The following is an 18,968-nucleotide window of genomic DNA, read 5'->3' on the forward strand; positions in this document are numbered from 1 at the left end:
CAATCAAATTCAGACATCATGCTTCACAGTAGACTAATAATATTTAAAGTTTAGAAGATCTGAACTCAGTCTCCATTTGTGGAAGTTTAGCTTCTGTTCCAGTCTTGAGGCTTTGGACTCATTTCTAATTGAAAGCAAAATAGAACTGAAATGAGAGATGAATCTTTGGATTTAGATGAGAAACAAAAACCTTATTACTGGGTTCAGGAGGTTGGCATACCTTCCTTTACAACAGAGTCTCTCCATTCCACAATGGTGAATACTTAATACATGTAGGAATGTGAGTGAAGGATCTGAAAACTAAGATACAACATAGCACATTGACTAATACATTATGAAGTGGCATAAAAAATTTGAACTAAACTTATTAAATTAGTGTTGCTTTCCTATTGTGATTTTTCATTTGATTGCTAATTTGCAAAATTCAGTAAATCTCCTTGAGTATCTCTGTCATTATTACGAAGTCACAAGGTTCTATTGTAATTGTCTGTGGCTGATAATAATTAATGTTTAAAAAATGCATAGTTCCTTTGCTTTTTTAAAAAAAGGAGAAAATTTTTCAAAAATTAATTCTATCCTAATGGGAGACAATTTAGAACCTACTGAATGCTACAGTAGAACTTTCATGGACTTCAGTAGGAGCAGAAGTCTGGCTTTTCATATCAATTCTTGCTGATGAGGCAATAGCTGTTTTTCTATAGGGAACAGTTGTAAAGTATTGCTCGAAACCTTGAAAGAGTAGCTGCTGTCTTTGTTCCCCTCTTTGGAGTGGGATTTGGGGATATAGAACATAGATACCTCTCCTTTCTGAAAATATTGAAATGTCTGTTAAATCACAGCTTTTCAAATCCTCCCAGAAGAGATTTGCTTAGGATTTTTTTTTTAATACATATAGTAGATGACAAGTAATAAAATCAGAAGGGCTATTTGTTGTATTTTTATGACTGAGTCTGTCATATCATATTTTCAGACTTGTCAGTGGACAGTCAGCACTGCCTGAAGTCTCAGAGGTCAACATCTGAGCACTGTGGAATGGCTGTTTGTGCTGCTGATTGTAGAGAGGGGACTTAGGTTGTGTTATGATGATTTACGTTATTCAAACAGGAATTCTGATTGCTACAGCTCGGATGACTTACAACGTGACAGGCATGTCATGTATTTAATTATTAGATGTACTGATAGAAAAAGAGCTGGGGTGACAGAAGTGTAATATAGCACAACCAGTTCTGCAGTGCGGGACATGCTTGCTCTTACCAAACTGCGTTGTTGTTGTGCTGGCCCACTGAGTCCATTTGCTGGCCTGTTCTGATGAAGCTGATCAGCTAATGGGAGATTTTCTCTGTTTGATTTTTCCCAGATCAGGTGCAGTGATTTGGCTTTTAGCAAAGTAACAATACGTCATGTATAGAAGGAAAATCTAACTGGTAGGGGGTGAGTATGTGGTAAGGTTTAAGCTCTGTGTCCTTCAAATACTGGGAAAATACAGCAACAGATGTGCAGGATTTAAACTGGTAATTATTCTAGTGCTGTAGATATACACAGATAATTAAAATGTCATTTTTACAGTGTCTTGAGTAGCAAAGAGTTTGATCTTCTACAAATATCTTTTGATATTGCATTTGGTTTTTGTTCTTATATGTTGTTAGACGTTTATATTCCTCAAGGCATGTTTTTTCTGAATTACATAAATATTTGTTTAGAATCTTATGCTTTATTTTTTTCTTATTCTTCAATCTTTTTCATTCTTTACTATGGTTAGAACTGTGTCTGTAGCCACTTCTTTTTTCCATGTTGGCATATAGAGGATGTTATCTTTTCTTGAGTTCATCATAGTAACACTTCTACTCAACAGTCAATATGGTTTCTTTTCTTCATTCTAAGTCCTGTGGAAGTACATTTTCAATGGTATGGGCTATCGCAGGTCTTGTGATATGTACAGAAGATGGAAACCACTGACCTAAGGCTGCAATTATTACACATTTTAACTGACTATAAAAATATTTAAACATTTCTTGAAGATATGATTTCTTTGCAGGCGGAGAGGATGATTAAAACCATATATAATGAGTGCAGGTAGCACCCATACAAAAGTTTGTCCAGCTCTATGAAATCCTGTCAGTCTTTGGATCCAGTTAGAGATATAGTTTAGTTCTTGTCAGACAATGATAGCTGTGCCCAGTTGAGATGGGCTTTGTGCACATAGACCTCCAGAGGTGAAAAGCAGCTGTGCCAACCCACCACCCTGATCACCTCCAGCTGCTCAGTATGATTCAAATTCCTGATGGCATCATGTGCAGAGAAATCTAGTCTAATTGTAACTTTAATGAGCACTACTCTGACATTATTTAAAACTTCCCTCTCAGCATGATACTGTGTAAATATACATACTAGATTTTATGCAAAGACTGAGGGCTTACATCTCCAAACATTTCTGAGTACACTGGATTTCAAGGGCAATTGTCTGCTTTTGCTATCACGGTGTTTTAAATATCAGGGGCAACCTTTAACAGATTGTTAAAATCAGTTATTTTTTAAAAGAAATAACACAACCCTTATTTTACAGGTTTTTTTCCATATATCCTGTGTACCTCTGCACCTGTACATTTTTTTGCTTGTTTAAAGAAGTGGCATGTGCCTTCAGCTTTTCTTGTTTTTGCACAGAATAAAAGAAAGTGTTTGCCATTTATGCTGGTAGGAGGAAGAATGTGAACTCTTTATTCTTTAGGGAAAACTCTAGCCATGTCTAGCTTGAAGAGTCCTTTAGGCCTGCTTATTTGGTGCGTTCACCATGCTTTGCCTTGGTACTGAAATGTCTGACAGAATCATCAGAGATCAGGCAGGTGAAGATGTCAACAAAAAACCCCAGCCCTTTGTGGATCTGTACATTTGTTTTCGTATAAAAACCAAAATAGTTCCACTCAGGGCTAAGAGTCTTTATAGAAATACTTATAATTCTATCTGTAGGCATTATCGAAGTCCTATATTAATTTGTAAAATGCTTTTTTGTTGCTTTTTTCCAGTCCTTTTATATAGTATAGTAATCTTCTGTGGATAAACATGCCACAGAATATATATTTAATTGTACAGTCTGTTTTATTTTTTTCTGCTTAGTTCTATAATTTGTTGCTTGACTAGACATGCAGTATTTTGCTGCATTGATTGCAGTTTTTCCATAGGGATATTTATGGGTAAAATTTAGAAAATACTCTATAGTTGTAGATCAAGTGTAGACTGTGAGCAGAACAGATACAGATTTTGCAGTTTTGTTTTTGTGTAATTTAGATTTCATTTATACAAATTAGGAAAACATTGTTATACTACTTAGGGGAGATGCGTATAAAATTGAAGTGTTGGAAATGTTGTGCTCAGTGTAATTGCAAATTGTCACTTCTTGAAAGTTAATGTTTTTATTAAACAAGTTTAAAAAACAGCATGAAATTGATAGTAACTCTCTATTGAAGGGAGGTGTTCAGTGACTTTCAGGAAAATTAAAGAAAACCCACACACTTTGATGTTGCCATTCTGTGCTGGAGAAAGTACATGGTTAGGAAATACTGGTTACTCTGGTTCTTCTGTGTAAAGTGTTGCTGACACTGTTAGGGTACATGCAGTGAGTGACCTTTGATAGAGACTATAGCTGGACTATTTTGATGACAGTTGGTATGCATTTGGTCTCTCTGATCTCTAGTATTAAGATACTACTAAGATAATTTAAAAATAGTTAATATTTGAAATATTTATTCTGCTTTTTGTTTCATGATTTCATTTATGAAAGCTTCTGTTGGCAAAAGCTGTCACTTGTTGCTTTGATGTCACAGCACCAAGCTTTCAGAGAGACACTGATGATCAGAAAAGGGAGGTGATTTTAACAATTTAGTCTGGCCTGTTTCATAACACAAACTGTGGATTTCTAGCCAGCAATTGTAGCATTAAATGAATAATTTTTGATAGAGCTAGGGAATAATTATCTTTCTATGAAGACAACTTTTAGGCCCCAAACTACATTATTTGTCCTACTTTCAGTAAGAAATAGAGATCTTAATTTTATGAGGAGGCCTGTGTGGGGAACAGCAGTCCTCCTGTAAGTTTTATAACTAAGGATCTTAATGAGCAAACTGATCTTGGCTTTATTGGGAATTTGCTTGAGTGCAAATGGAAAGGATTTGGCTCATTTACTTTCAAATACCTAGGTCTATAGGCATCATTTTTAGTGTATTAAGATGCTTTATGATATTTCTCTTTATAATCCTTTTTGATTCCGTGTACATCTGTTCAGTATAATTGTACATCCTGGATGCTTAACTGAGCCTGATTCAACAGCTGTTGCTCACATTGAGTGGTCTTTTACTTGAATGAACAGTTTTCATCCATAAAAGGAGAAATCCAGTTCTGTGCTTCCTCATCAATTAAGGATACCACAGTATTTTAAAATCCATTCTTAAAACTTTCTTCTGCTGTAATACCAACTGGTAGAGTGTGTAACTAGTGATGGACAGCCCTCATATGCCACACTGTTTCTACATATTGTACACCACATCTTTGTGGACACAGCCTAACTTGCATTACAATTACCTACTCTTCTTTGTCCCATTGCTCTTTTGTTATGTGCTTAAAAAGTTACATATGTAACTCAAACAACTGTGTTGTGACTGTGAAGTTTATTTGAAATGTTCTAGTAAAACCTAATAAAAAATGATGTTTACTTACATAGGGATTGTTTTGAAATTTGGAACATAGGTACTAGATAGCTTCATGTTGAAGACTGTGGGAAAATTTCATGTGATTTTAGAATATGTTTGAGGCCAATTTGTAAAATACCCTAGGCTGTAGACAGTATGTGTTTATTTGGAAATTCTGTCTGATCTCAAGCAATAGAACATGGAGCTGCAAATCATCTTCCAAGAAAAGCCCAAACAACCTTGGTGCCTCTGCCAGAAATCTCTGATTATCAGCTGAAATCATGTCTTTGCCAGGAAGGTCATAAAACTCCTTTTTGTCAGGCTTTTGCCCACAGCCTGACAACAGAGTGCTTCCACAAATGAGTACTGATTTATTTACTTTTTTCCTTACCAAATGAACTTCAGAAATTAAATGAAAGAGAGATTTAATTGCTGTGCACTGAAGCCCTTTGCATTTGCCTTAGAGCAACTTACTGAGGTACGGACGGGTTCTTATTTCATGGAAAATGCCTTTTCCAGTCTCATCTCAGCTACAGAAGCCTATCACCTCTGGTTCCAATTCCATGCATTAGTATAAAAAATTGAGAAATGCCACATGAATGCAACATCTGTCAGCATTTATCAAAGTCTTGCTAGTCTAGCTGATATTAAAGCCACATGATGATTTCAGACTTGCCCATATTGGGCCAATAGAGCATTAAGGGAGAGCTGTGCTATTTTCCTCATAGTAACCACTTCAGTGCATTAAGTATTAATCATCAGACTCCTAAACGATTTATTTATTTTAAATTAACAGCTTAAAGGATGTGTGCTTAGAGAAGCCCAAAGCTTCCTGTCCTGTTTGTGTAACTGTTTGTTGGTTTGTATTTAGAACTTACAGTTCTGTATTTGAATTTTAGAAGCTGAGAATCGAGATGTTCTTAAAGTGGTGTTGACTGTATTTTCCTGGCCTAATCTATCAGTGCTGTGATAACTGAATCATATGCATAAATTAGCTGTTCTAAAACGAGAAAAAAAGCCTTGTACAAGCTGAGAGGGTTCATATTGCTATTTCTCAAGTGGGTTAAAAGGAGAAATTATACTAACCTGTTTTTTATAGTTCAGTCTAGCTACTTTGTGTTTCTACTCAGAAACCAATGAATAAATCATAAGTGTTACGTATGTGTTAATTTAACCAGATCCTCAAGGAAGAATAAGTAGAGCAGCTGTTATTTTTACAGCTGTAGCTCATAATTTGAGTGCTTTCCATTTAGCTAAGTATTCAAATGCTGTCTATTTAAATACAGTGCAGGATTTAGACTTGTGGTAAGTGTACTGATACAATACATCAAGCCTCTTTGCTTTTTCTGAAGCTCTAATTTTATATCTGAAACTAGCTTTTAAACTAGTTTAAAATTAACTTTTACCATGATTCCTTTGGAGAAGGCTTATGTCTTCAAATGTCTCTGCAATGCCTAGTTCAATTGTCAAGTTGAAGCTGTGAGTTACTCTCTCAGAATAAGTAGTAAATAAAAATGTTAAACTATGGCTTATATGCAGATCTCCAGTCCAAGGGCATGGCTTCACTGAATTCTCAAGACCTTTGTTCACTGAGTTGAATCTGTACATGTTAAAGAATTGACCTCATAGATATTAAGGGAAGTCTACGTTATTCTCCACTAAATCATGGATAAATTTAAATAGGTAGAGCGCTTGCTATTTTGCATTAAGAAACGGTTGTGTTGGTCATTTCTTTCACATAAAGAGCAAAGATTTTGGCGTTTTGGCTAGGTTTTTTTGTTTCAGGACTTAGATGGTATTTATGAAGGAAAATGAGATAATCTATATGAGCTACTTATGGTAAATAATTAGTGGTTTATTCAGATGATTTATGTATAAAATATTGTTATTAATTTTCTGTTTAATATTAATTTTCTGTTTAATATTTAATTTGTCTCAAGAGAAATTTGTTGTAAATGACATGAAAACTCACTTTCTAGCTGTTCCTTCTCTCTCATAGATACTGCATTTTTTGGTAGTACATTCAAGCTTTTGGAGGAACTATCAGTAACTCTTCGTGGTAGAGATAAAATGCTTCTGTGTGTTTGAACAAAAAAGAACAGGCTTAGAAACAATTATGGCAAACTAAATTTTTTTTACTAAACTGAAAGAAAAGAAACAATTCATTATCCCAAAGATGCAGTGTTGTGGCCTGGCATATTGGGATACTAGAGAGATTTCTGTTTTAGTTTGGTGGCTGGTGGCATTAGGGTTATGGTTCTGTTAATAGTCAAAGAAAGGCTGGGAGCTCTAAATAAAATCTAATTTGCTAGCAAACATGCTACTGAAGTACAAATATTCTTTTTAATTGGGTTATTTGGTACTCCTCTGTTGAACTGTACACGTCATTTAAATATAATCAGTAATTCTTCAGTCTGTAGGAACTCTTTATGTAATCAAATGAAATATTGTCATGATTGCTTTTGAAAGATGAGGATTTAGAGCTAGGAAGGAGGGAGAAGGCCCTAACATTTCCCGTGGCTTCTAGTAATCAAACAGGTAGCACGCGCAATTTGTTGATGAGTGATGCCCTATATAAGTACACTTTATGCCCAATTAGGTAACGACTGCGTATCACTTCATCAGTGAAGGGAGGAACTGTAATTGATTTCAGAGGGTTGGTACTACACTCTGAATACCTTTAGAAGATATTTTTATGCTGGGCCTGTGAGTCGGTAGCCCCAGGAAGAACTTCACTGCTGATAAAATTCTGTCTGGGACTCTCTTGCAGTATAACACCATAAAATCAGCTTTGCTGGCTGCAAATGCTGTGTTCCTCCAGTTTCACCAGGCTGGGGCAAGCTGGCACCATCAGTTGCCCTGTCGATAAGGGTGATGATCTAACTGGGATCTTCCCTGTGCTTTTCTGTCCCAGTCTGTACACACAACAAAGTCCCTTCGTATCCTGGCCCTTTGTGAGTATTTATTAAGGACACACATGCACATTGCTGGAAGTGCTAGATGTTTTCTAATTAGCTGTGGAAAAAATCCCATTATTTTGCATAGCTTTGTGTAGCTGTGCTTCAATTCTTTGAAGTGATGACTGTTTCTGTGCCCTTCAGTGACCATGGAGCCCTTGGCTGCTTCTTGGCTGGCCACTTTGTTTGATTGATCCTTGTTTCACTGCACTGAAAGCCTTATGGCTTTTAAGCATCAATACATGTGAAGGATAATTCAGTGGATGAGAAAAATTAAGCTTGTTGAAAATATGCCACAGTTGTTTCTCCCTGGGTCTGAATTGTGTCCCTAATCAGATCTTTGGGGTTATGAAGCCTTCTTCCACCTAGGGACTCTAAAGTGAGGTACTGCATTAGAAGGTTTCTGCATCAGCTTTTGCTGCTGTCATATGAATCAGACCTTGTAGCTGTTACTCAGGTAAGCCATAGCAGGGAGCTGGATTAGGGGGGAGTCTGAGAGGAAGAGACTCCTGTGTTCTCATTTTGGCTCTGATTTATATCTATGCTTTGATCAGAACTGTATTTTGCTGCAGCCATGGTTGCATTCTTAAAAGCTACATTTTTGGTGATTTTTGCACTTTTATGATTTCATTGGGAATTGAAGCATAATGAGATTTTAATTTTTTTTTTTTTTTTTAAAAGCACCTGAAAGACCTATCTCAGTCTTTTTGGCACCAAAGTTAAAAAAAGTTTAAAAAGCCCTTAAAAATGGTATCCCTTAGTATACTAAAACATCAGAAGTTCCTGTTATTTTGCTGTGATTGTAGGATGTGATTTTCATTATTGCACAGTATGTCTTGGCAGTTTACAGTGTTGTAAAGTCCAGAGGAACCTGGGACCTTAAGGATCTGTCTGCCTGATGAATGCTGAGGTTCACTAGCACAAGGTTTTGCAACGAAGACTTGGTTTGCGGATCACAGTGTGTAGAGGGTCAATTCCTTTTTGTTTTTCTCTGAGGGGGAAAACGTCCGTTTTTAACCAGATTTGGATGTAGGTTTCTGTGGGAGTGTTATTGACAGCTGCCTCAGAGTTTATATAATGTTGATAGAAGCAGAAATCTCATCTTTATTCTGAGCATGCAGTTAGTTTGACTATTTGGAAGCAGATGTTTTCACTATTGTCTGTGTTTGTTTGATTTCCTCACAGAAATAATGACGTTTGTTTGTTTGCTTTTATTCACTTAATCCAACGTGACATTTTAAATACAAATGTTCCTTTAAGAAACTGAAAATGTAGCAATAACTATTACAGTGTTAAAAACTTTATCCAGCTTAGTAACTTATAAAAATACAAAGTAGTTGCTAAGTGGGAAATATCAAATCAAACTCTAAATCCAAATGGAAAGTAAGTTTCATCTCCAGAATAGTTCCTTCTTTATAGAATTTGATTCTGAGCTATAGCAGATATGTATCTTGCCTGGAAGGTAAAAAAAGAATATTATAGAATCATGGAATCATTTAGGTTGGAAAAGACCTTTAAGATCATGGAGTCCAAGCATAAACCTAACACTGCCAAGTCCACCACTAAACCATGTCCCTAAGTGCCACATCTACACGTCTTTTAAATACCTCCAGGGATGGTGACTCAACCGCTTCCCTGGGCAGCCTGTTCCAGTGCTTGACAACTGTTTCGGTGAAGAAACTTTTCCTAATATAAACCAGTATTACTTATTTTCTTGCTCCTATGTTCTCCAATTTATAAAAGAGGTATAGGATTTTTTGCAGGATTGTGTCTGTTTAACTGAGAGTTTAAATTTTCTTTATATAGATTTAAATAATAATCAGGAGAATACCAGGTCAATACTGTGCTCAATAGACAAGGCTTATGATTTCATTAGTATTTGTAAGTTAATACTGTGCTCAATAAGAAATGCCTTCATAGTTGGACTGTAGGAAGATTAAGTAACTAAATATGAAAGGTTAATTTTAGAAAGTAACTGTCAAGCTAAAGGAACAGTGTTGTCAGCTGTGGTGCTCACCATTCTGTTCAAGATGGTGTGAAACAACTGTTGCAGGACTATTTTGGGGGAAAGGATGAGGCCTCTTCCAGGGTTCAGGTTAGGTGAGAACAGAGCCAAGTAAGTATATTGTAGATAAGTTCTTATACATGTGACATTTTTGAATTACATTATCTTAAAAGCAACAAGTTCAATAATATAATTAGATCTTGGCAACTGTGGGAAGTTAAAAAGATCATGTTAGGTAATCTTCTCATGTTCTGTATTTTCTGTAGCGTGAGAAAGTTTTATGATTTCTCAGTGAAAAAAAACCAGAAGCAAAATTATTCCTTCTAAACACAATAAAAGCACCTTTTCCTCTTAAAATGTTTTTGCTTGTCTTTCCTTGCATAAAGAATGCTTATGTTTTCCAGTCACAGACAACTGCGTAAGTCTTAAAAACACTTTGTCCTGAAACATTGCATACCCAGGGGAGAGTAAGAGAGCAAACATCACCTGACACGACAGAGGATCTAGAAACACACTGTAGGGAGGTGTTCCAGATGCTTTTGTGGTGAGGATGGAAGACGACCTCTATAGATTAGAGGAACAGTGCTTTCCCCCTCATTTCCCCAGTTTTTCTGGCTGTGGCTCTAGCTTGCTTGACTGTCCTTTATAGCAGTGCTACAGGGCACTAAGCAATTCAACAGGATAAAATTATCAGCGCTTATGAGCAGTTAAAGTCTACTGACAACATATTTCTTCAGTCTTGCCTTGATTGATGAGACAGTCTTTGTATCTCTGATTGTAATTTGCAGAGAATAACAAACTTAAAACTGTGTTTCAAAATGGCTTGCTCATACTGATGCACAACTATAATTGGAACAAGTAAATTACATGTTTCAAATCCCCAAGAATATTTCTTTAAACGGTGTATCTAGCTTCAAGTATGGAGAGTCAGTATAAGAAAGACTAGGGAGTGCACTTTGATTATAAGATAAATCCTTTATTGTACTTCAGTTCTGCAGTATCTTTGGTTATTTGACTTTCTGGCTTAGTCACAGGAATGGTAGCTTGAAGGGATATTCACATTACGTAGTCCAGCCTCCCACATGAAGCATGCTGGTATGTGCAGATTTTCCTGTAAAGATCAGGATGAAAAAGACATTGAGTCTTTCTCTTGTCGTCTGTCACTCTCCCCCATCTGTCACCTACATATTTTCCAAATTTCCTTTTACAGCTGTCACGCCCATGGCTTCCCTGCTTGTTACCCAAAATGTCCCTCCCTAGGCCTGTCTTCAGGTGAGCTCTGGCCTCCCTGATTTTGTCCCCAGGTTTCTGAACAGTGCTTTTATACTCTTCCTTTTTTGCCTGTCCTTGTTTTCATCTCCCTTTTTTTTTTTTAATTGTAGCTCATCAAAAAGCTTCTTCCTAGGCCAAGTGGGCCTACTGCTAGGACTTCTAGCCTTCCCGCACACGGGCCTCCTTCCTTCCTGAATTCTCAATAAAAATCAGGGAGCTCTCCTGGGAACTCTTCCTCTTTGTGCCTGTTCCCCTGGGATTTTACCCTGCTGTTTCCTTGAATAAGCCTAAATCTGCACTTCTAAAATCCCTCCCCACTCTGCTGCTTACTTTTCTAGCCTTTCTCCGTGTCCTTAACTCAGTCATCTTGAGGTCACTGCAACCCAGGCCGCTGGACAAGGTTCACCTACCAGTTCATCCCTATTTGTGAGCAGCAGCTTAAACAGTGTTTCTGCTAGTGAGCCCCTTTAGTGTTTGTGTCAGGAGATTGTCACCAATGCAGTGCAAGAACTTGGATTGCCAGTGTAGTTCTGTGTTGTCCTCTCAGCAGATGTCCAGGTGGTTAAAACCCCTCCATTTGATCAGGAAGTCAGTAACACACCTCTACCCACAGCAGTAAAAGCTTTTTCTCTCTTGCCTCAGGGCCTTGATCTCCATTCCCTGAAAAAAACAGTTTAAAGCCACCTCACTGGGTTTAGTGAGCCTGTTTGCAAAGATGTTCTTCCTGATCCACATTAGGTGGGTTCTGTCTGTCCTCAGCGGTGGTTTCTCACCTCAGACAAGATGCTGTGATTGAAGAAGCCAAATCCTTGCTGGTGACACCAGCTCTGCACTCTGGTGATGGTCCGTGGATGTATTTGCTGCTACCTGGGCCTCTTCTCTGGTAAGGATTCATAACGTGTAAGGCAGCATGGGGACATCAAAGATCTGGCTACATGGTGCAAAACTGTGACCTGCAGGGAGATCTGAGTCCTGTAAAAGAAGAGAGTCATTTTAGCCTGCTTTGGGCTTGTTTTCCTTTTCCTCAGTTGTGCTGTTTCAAGCAGGCTGAGCACTGCTCTGTACTGCTTGTAGTATCTAAACTAGTTTGTCTCTGCAGAGCGTTGTGTTGTGAGTTGAATATGCTTCTAATCTGATCTTCTGCATGATGGAGACCAATTTGTTATCTGCATACACCTTCTATCTGATTTCCTTTTCTGACTTTGGCCTGTGGAACTGGTCTCAAGCTCTTACTGTCTGTTTTGGTTATGATTATCATCTGGCTGTGTTTTCTGTGAAATTACTAGTTTTCTTTTAGGGCTGCTGACAGGTTGGAGCTGCCAGGCTGTAGTGTGCAGAGACTGCATGTTTCTCTGTCAGAAGTGGAAAGTCCTATTTACATTTTAAGCTTTACTCAGCAATAGTGACTGGACTGGAATATCATTCTAATGGTTTAGAGGATAAATTTCTGGAGGTGTTACACTGCTTCTTCTGTTTGGTGCCTAGCACATAAGGCTCTGGTCTATCACAGGAATCTCTAGGCACTAGTAAAGTACAAATGCTAAAAGTCACCATTACACAGAATAGATTTCAGGTGTTTCAGCTTTTATTTTATTCAGTGGAGTGCTCAGCAGTGTCCTACAGGCCTCTTGTAGCCTTTCAGAACCACCTTTGTGTAAGACAGTGCTGATTTTAGAATTCAAGGATGGCATTTGGGTTGAGATCTAAAGGTGTTTTCCTGTTTATGAATTGGAAGTTCAGCCTGGCTGCTTCTTTAAATATTTTATAACAACACACAATCCAGTAAACTTATTTGATTGCTTGGCAACATGTAGATTCAGCTTGCACTGTTATGAAGACTAGAAAACCTGTACCAATAAGAAGACGTTCAAATCGTCCTTATCTGCTTGAAGCCTTTTCCCTCACAGATGGGAAAATATCATAAATTCTTCACTTCTGTTGAATATTGCTTGCATAATCTATTATTGTCTGTATGAAAAGAGCTTTGAAACTACTTGCAAGGCAATAAATTAACTCATAGTACTTACAGGACTGCCAACTAATAGCTTCATGACCTTGAGAATGAAGATAGCAAAATGATATTTTTCAATAACAGATTTTTTAATTTATACAAAAATAAAAGCGTTTTGCACAATTTCTGGACGATAGAAATTGACATAGGATCTTAAATAATTAAAAATGTGAGGAGATATTTTAGCATACATAGATGTGGCTTCAAGAAATAGCATGACTAAATATGATAGGATCAACCACAGTTCCTTAAAAAGACAAAAAAGAAAAAAAAAAGAAAAAAATCTTTAAACCATGTTGATGAGGAAAAGTTTTAGTTTTGGAAAATGGAGCTAAATGTGATCATAGGGCATAAAATAAGAAAAAGGAAGGAATCCCTATCAAGTAGCTCCAGTAGGACTGGGTGACTAAGCTGACACAGAGATGATAGAAATGGGTCAAAACATAGCTAATCTATGACAGTTTTAATGGCAAAACAACAACAACAACAAAAGGTATTTTGTAATTGGGAAGTGGATGACAGATGGTTTGTCTCTTCAGGTAACTGGCCGATGGAAAATCAACTTGTTAGCAAGAATAAATGTAAGAGGTATATCTACCCAGAGCAATGTAGGGGCACTGGAAGCTGAAGGGAGGCATTAGCCTGCTGCCCTGCCCAATCTAGTTTACTCGGCTAGAAATTGCGTGGTGTGTTCAGGAGGTCAGGCCAAGTCACCCAGGGACTTGCTTATGAATCTCAGAATCGCTGAAACTCATCAGTCTGTATGCTTCTTCCATTGATCTTTATAGAATCAAAAGAATAACTGTGCTAAGTAGAAACAGCTCTAAATGGATATGAAATAGCCACAATTTCCAGTGTCTCACAGCCTTTTTGGAGACTCCTGAAATGGATGCCTTCCACGTGTGTATACTAGTTACAGATATTAGATATGTCTAGTCCAGCTAGTTTCCAGAATCCTTTTGTCCAAGATTTTTAAAGCTGTAATTAGACTTTTTTTTTTGGTCTGAGATGTTAGTTTTGAATCTCTGGGAAAAAATAAGACATGAGCATTGCTGTGAATGAGCTGCAATGGCTGGCTGAAAACACTGAATTCAGAGCTCAGAGGAGAGCTGACTGGCTACTGTATTGCATATGAGAAAGCTTGGTGTTTTCAGAAGCTTACAAACACAAAAGCAAGATGAGCAGGGCAGTATTGCATAGAGAGCTTCAATTAAAATGAAATCACCAGTAGTTGTTCATAGATCTCTTCTTTTGTGCTTGAAAAGAGGTCATGCAAGGTGTGTTTTCTGGGGGCATAATAGACCACTCTGTCTTTCAGCAGTAAAATTTTTGCCAATTACCCTATCTTTAACCTTCCTTTTATTATGGAAAATTAATTAGAAGGTTCTGGAGAGGAAATGGGGACTAACTGGGGTCTTTATTTTTTATGGCCTATTTAGCTTTGAAAGCGTGAACTAAAGTATTTTCCCAATATTTATAATGAAATCTGTCCTCTCGTTCTCCTGTCTTGGTGATTACAAAACAAAAGCCCAGACTGCCAGGGTTTAGCCTGTATAATGGAACAAACAGCAGCTATGTCTTTACTGTGCCAGCTGAAACAGAAGCATGAAGAATTTAACCAAGGCAACATGAGATGTAGAGTCACAAAAGTCTTTTTAAAACAGAAGTGTTGGTATTCACCATGTTTGGAAGCTGGGAGCAATATAAAACAGTGAGAGCTACTATGATAGAATCTGGCTTCAGCTATAGTGTTGCATGGAGATTTAATCAGAAAAAATGAAATAGTCTAATGTAATTTAGGTTAAGCTTACAAGGAATACAGCTCATACTTAAATATTCTGAAGTTATTTTAGGTAACTGAAATTGCATATTAATTTTCATCCTCTTACTTATGGTTGTCCCTGTTTGAAGAAGTTTACAAAACCGTTAGCAACATTGTTCCTGTCTTATTACCCTGCACAGATAGGAAGTCTGCCTTTCTGTTTTCATCTGACATGGCACCTCCCTCACAGCTTGAGTCCTTGCTATGAGGTGGTGTATCACAGATTGATAACCACTGAGCAGATGGAGAACAGAATGCCTGGACAGTTATTTTATGAGAAGATCAGGAATTATGACTTTATAATCTTCCATCTTGCTATTTTGGAGAGAAGCCATGTTTACTGCTTTTACAGTAAGCATTAGCATAGCAAATTATGCTATCAGCCGTAAAGAGTAGTGCTAGTGGGAGAGGAGGTAAATAGTGAGATTGCGAAAGACAAGCCTGAACCTGAAGAGCTGAGAATCCTGATTGGAAATAAACGTTGATTATGCAGCCGGTGCACTGAAACATCAGTGTCTAATGGTGAGTCAAGGCTGAAGAGAACTGAAACAGTATCTTACTCTGTATTTCTTTTATCAGTACCTGCAGACAAACTGAAACAGGAGGCATGTGTGTTTGACATGTTCTTGTTCTTTGCAGAGGAGATGGACAGGGAGCATTAAAGGAAATGGAGGGTTTTCTGCAGAAACATTTTTTAATACAAAATCCATTTATTATTATTGTTGTTATTATTTTGTAAGTAAACTTACTCAACTTCAGCTTCAGCCTCCTGGAGTCAGGTTAAGAAGTGATTTATTTCCTTCCAATTGTGACATTTTTATACTTGTAGAACCAAGCTGCAGTGTTTGCTTTGGGTCTGTTGTGGTTTAGGCCCAGCCGGCAACAAAGCACCACGCAGCCGCTCGCTCACTCCTCCCCCCGGCAGGACGGGGAGGCGAAAATACAACGAGACAAGGACAGGGAGGGATCACTCACCAATTATGGTCACAGGCAAAACAGACTCGACTTGGGGAAAAAAGAAATCAATTTAATTTGTTACCAATCAAATCAGAGTAGGATAATGAGAAAGAGAACCATATCTTAAAAACACACCTTCCCCCCACCCCTCCTTTCTTCCCAGGCTCAGCTTTGCTCCTGATTCCTCTACCTCTTCCCCCCAGCAGCACAGGGGGACGGGGAATGGGGGTTGCGGTCAGTTCATCACACGCTGTTTCTGCTGCTCCTTCCTCCTCAGGGGGAGGACTCCTCACACTCTTCCCCTGCTCCAGCGTGGGGTCCCTTTCACGGGAGACAGTCCTCCATGAACTTCTCCAACGTGAGTCCTTTCCACACACTGCAGTCCTCCACGAACTGCTCCAGCGTGGGCTTTCCCACGGACTCAGGGCTGGGCCCAGCCACCAGCTCCGGCGTGGGGTCCTCCACGGGCTGCAGGGGAATCTCTGCTCCACTGTTAACCTCCGTGGGCTGCAGGGGGACAGCCTGCCCTCTCACCATGGGCTGCAGGGGAATCTGCTCCGGCGCACCTCCTCCCTCTCCTTCTTCACTGACCTTGGTGTCTGCATGGCTGTTTCTCTCACATCCCACTCCTCTCTCTGCTGCAGGTTTTTCAGCGGTCTTTTTCCTCTTCATAAATATGCTATCGCAGAAGTGCTACCACTGTCGCTGATGGGCTCAGCCTTGGCCAGAGGTGGATCCAAGTTAGAGCCAGGGAAGCTTCTAGCAGCTTCTCACAGGAGCCACCATGTAGTGCCTCCCCTGCTGTCAAAACCCTGCCACACAAACCCAACACAGGGTCAAATGTATATTATTTTTTCTTTATCTGTGTAAGCTTTTATGAATTTTTTTCCTGAAAAGGAAACGTTTCAGAGAAATATTTGTTAATGAACTCCACTTTTGATAAGTGGTTAAAATCAAAACATTTCCAAATGGTGTATCTGTATATAAAACAACTGCAGTGAAATGCTGTAAGTTTTGCAGATATCACAAAAAAAGTATTTAAGGCAAAGGTAGTAGTCTGTCATCTCATGCATGCTACAAAACAAAATAGAGCTCTGGGAACTTCTTGTATAGCTATTGATTTTGTTCCACTTCTGTACTAGCAGAGGGGATTTTCATCTTGTTAAATAACAGTGGCACTTATCTTCCTGCCTTGTTCACTGCCATTTTGACCAAGATTTTTCTGTATTGAATAGGAGTTCACCTTAGAGAACATACTTCAATTAAGGCTTCCTGCAGGAGATCGCAACTGTCTGTTGCCATTCTACCTACCTCAACCTATGGGCTGCAGTGGGGGAAATAATTCTGGAAAATGACTTGTCCCCAGTGTAACCTGAGAACAGGTTACATTTAACAGGTTGTCCAGCGTAGTTGTGGTTGTCCCATCCCTGGAAGTGTTCAAGGTCAGGTTGGATGGGGCTTTGAGCAACCTGGTCTAGTGGAAGATGTCCCTGTCCATGGCAAGAGGGTTGTGACTAGGTAATCTTTAAAGGTCTCTTCCAACCCAAACCATTCTATGAATCAGAAGATGTAATAATGGCAAGCCAAAGCTTTTGTGGACTCCTCGACCCCCCACCCCCCCCGACTGTTTTGTAAATTACAGCAAATTTCTGCAAAGAGCTCTGTGAAACTACAGAGCCAGCTCCAAAGTGGCTCTGAAGACCTGTTTATCATCCCATTTGCATTAATAGCTGTAACGATCATGATTTTCAACAGTGGGTCTCCTTGTCTGATAGTAGTTCAAGAATTTCACTGTTAGGATTAATGACAAGTTTTAACAAGCATGTTGTTTGATTGTCAGTTCCAGAGTCCCCACCTGATGGTGCAAGAGAAGAAAACAAACATAAAAGTGAGTACTAAAACACTGCACTGGAAGACAAATTATTGTAATGTGAAGAAATACAGAATAACGTGGATGTGAGAAATGAACAAAAGTATCTGAACTGGGAGAATAGAACTGGGTGAATGCATCTTCAGCATGATCCCATTAAATCTTTTCAACTAGAGCCAGTGAATTCAAACAGTATAACATCCCTCAGTCAATATGAATGAATACACAAATATGTCTCTGGAGGTCTGTATGGTTTACATGCCTACTCAGTCTGCTTACCCTTTCAGTCTTTGGCTTTTCTGCTGTTGATGGGTTAAGAGATGCCCACTCTTCTGATGGTTTGCGTGTGATGTACAGACTAGTTCGGTCAACAGTTGAACTGAGTTTGTGAATTCATTTTACACTGTTTACAGAAGAGTTGTCAGCTCTCAAATACTGTTGATTTGCAACAGAGTCAGGTCAACATCTAGAGGTGAATGTCTCCATATTCCTTTATGAATACCTTGTGCTACTCATCTTTGATTTATGGCTGTTTTAATTTTTTACTTGGATTCCCGTCTCCTTGTCATTTTTCACCTTTTAAAAGTAATTCAAAATTAAATGTAGTGCAAGACAGTAGGTTTTCAGAGTGGAGATAGTTCTTACCAAGTTTTTCTCATCTAAATTTTTATAAGCCTACATTTTTGGACTTTGAATTTGCAGGTTGTTTTCTGAAACTATTTAGAATTTGGTTTCAAATGTCACAGCAGGTAATTTCTGTGTTGGAAGAAGAGGTTTCTTGTTGGCCTTTTTAATTCCTATGTGTTAAAACACAGTAATTAAAAATGCTCTTGCATTTCCTCACTATATTAGAAGAATGTTTCTTAATAATGTGAGATACCTTCAAAGATTAATCACTCAATAAATTTTCTCTATTATTTTGATACATTGCACCAACTCAGTTAATATCCAGGAGTAGTATCTATTGTGAACTTTGTTTCAGGATACTGAGCCTGTTCTTTTTAATGTGTTTAGGCCTTCTTGAAATACTTTTCTTTGGCAGTTTTCATACTGTGCACATTTTTGGTTTGTCTGTTTTTATCATTACTTTTCTATATCTTTTATTATGACTTTTGTATATGATCGTTTTTGGTAAATGCTAATGTTATTTATGCTTCAGAAAATATAAGTTCAAACAACAATCTGAGAAAGCCTTTTCACAGAGCCGTGGCAAAATGAGAAAAGTAATAACAATCAAATGAGCAAAAAGACCAATCAGAGGTTAGGGAAGAATTTAAAAGCAGTGAGGAAATCGGTTTTTTTGTTGTTTTTTTTTTTTAAATTAAAAGCAAATCCTAAATGGATTTGCCTGGAAAGTAAACTTCCTTTCATATTGAGAGATTAGTTGTTGAGTCC

This window comes from Gymnogyps californianus, chromosome 4 (assembly GCF_018139145.2).
Source record: "Gymnogyps californianus isolate 813 chromosome 4, ASM1813914v2, whole genome shotgun sequence".
Classification (NCBI taxonomy): Eukaryota; Metazoa; Chordata; class Aves; order Accipitriformes; family Cathartidae; genus Gymnogyps; species Gymnogyps californianus.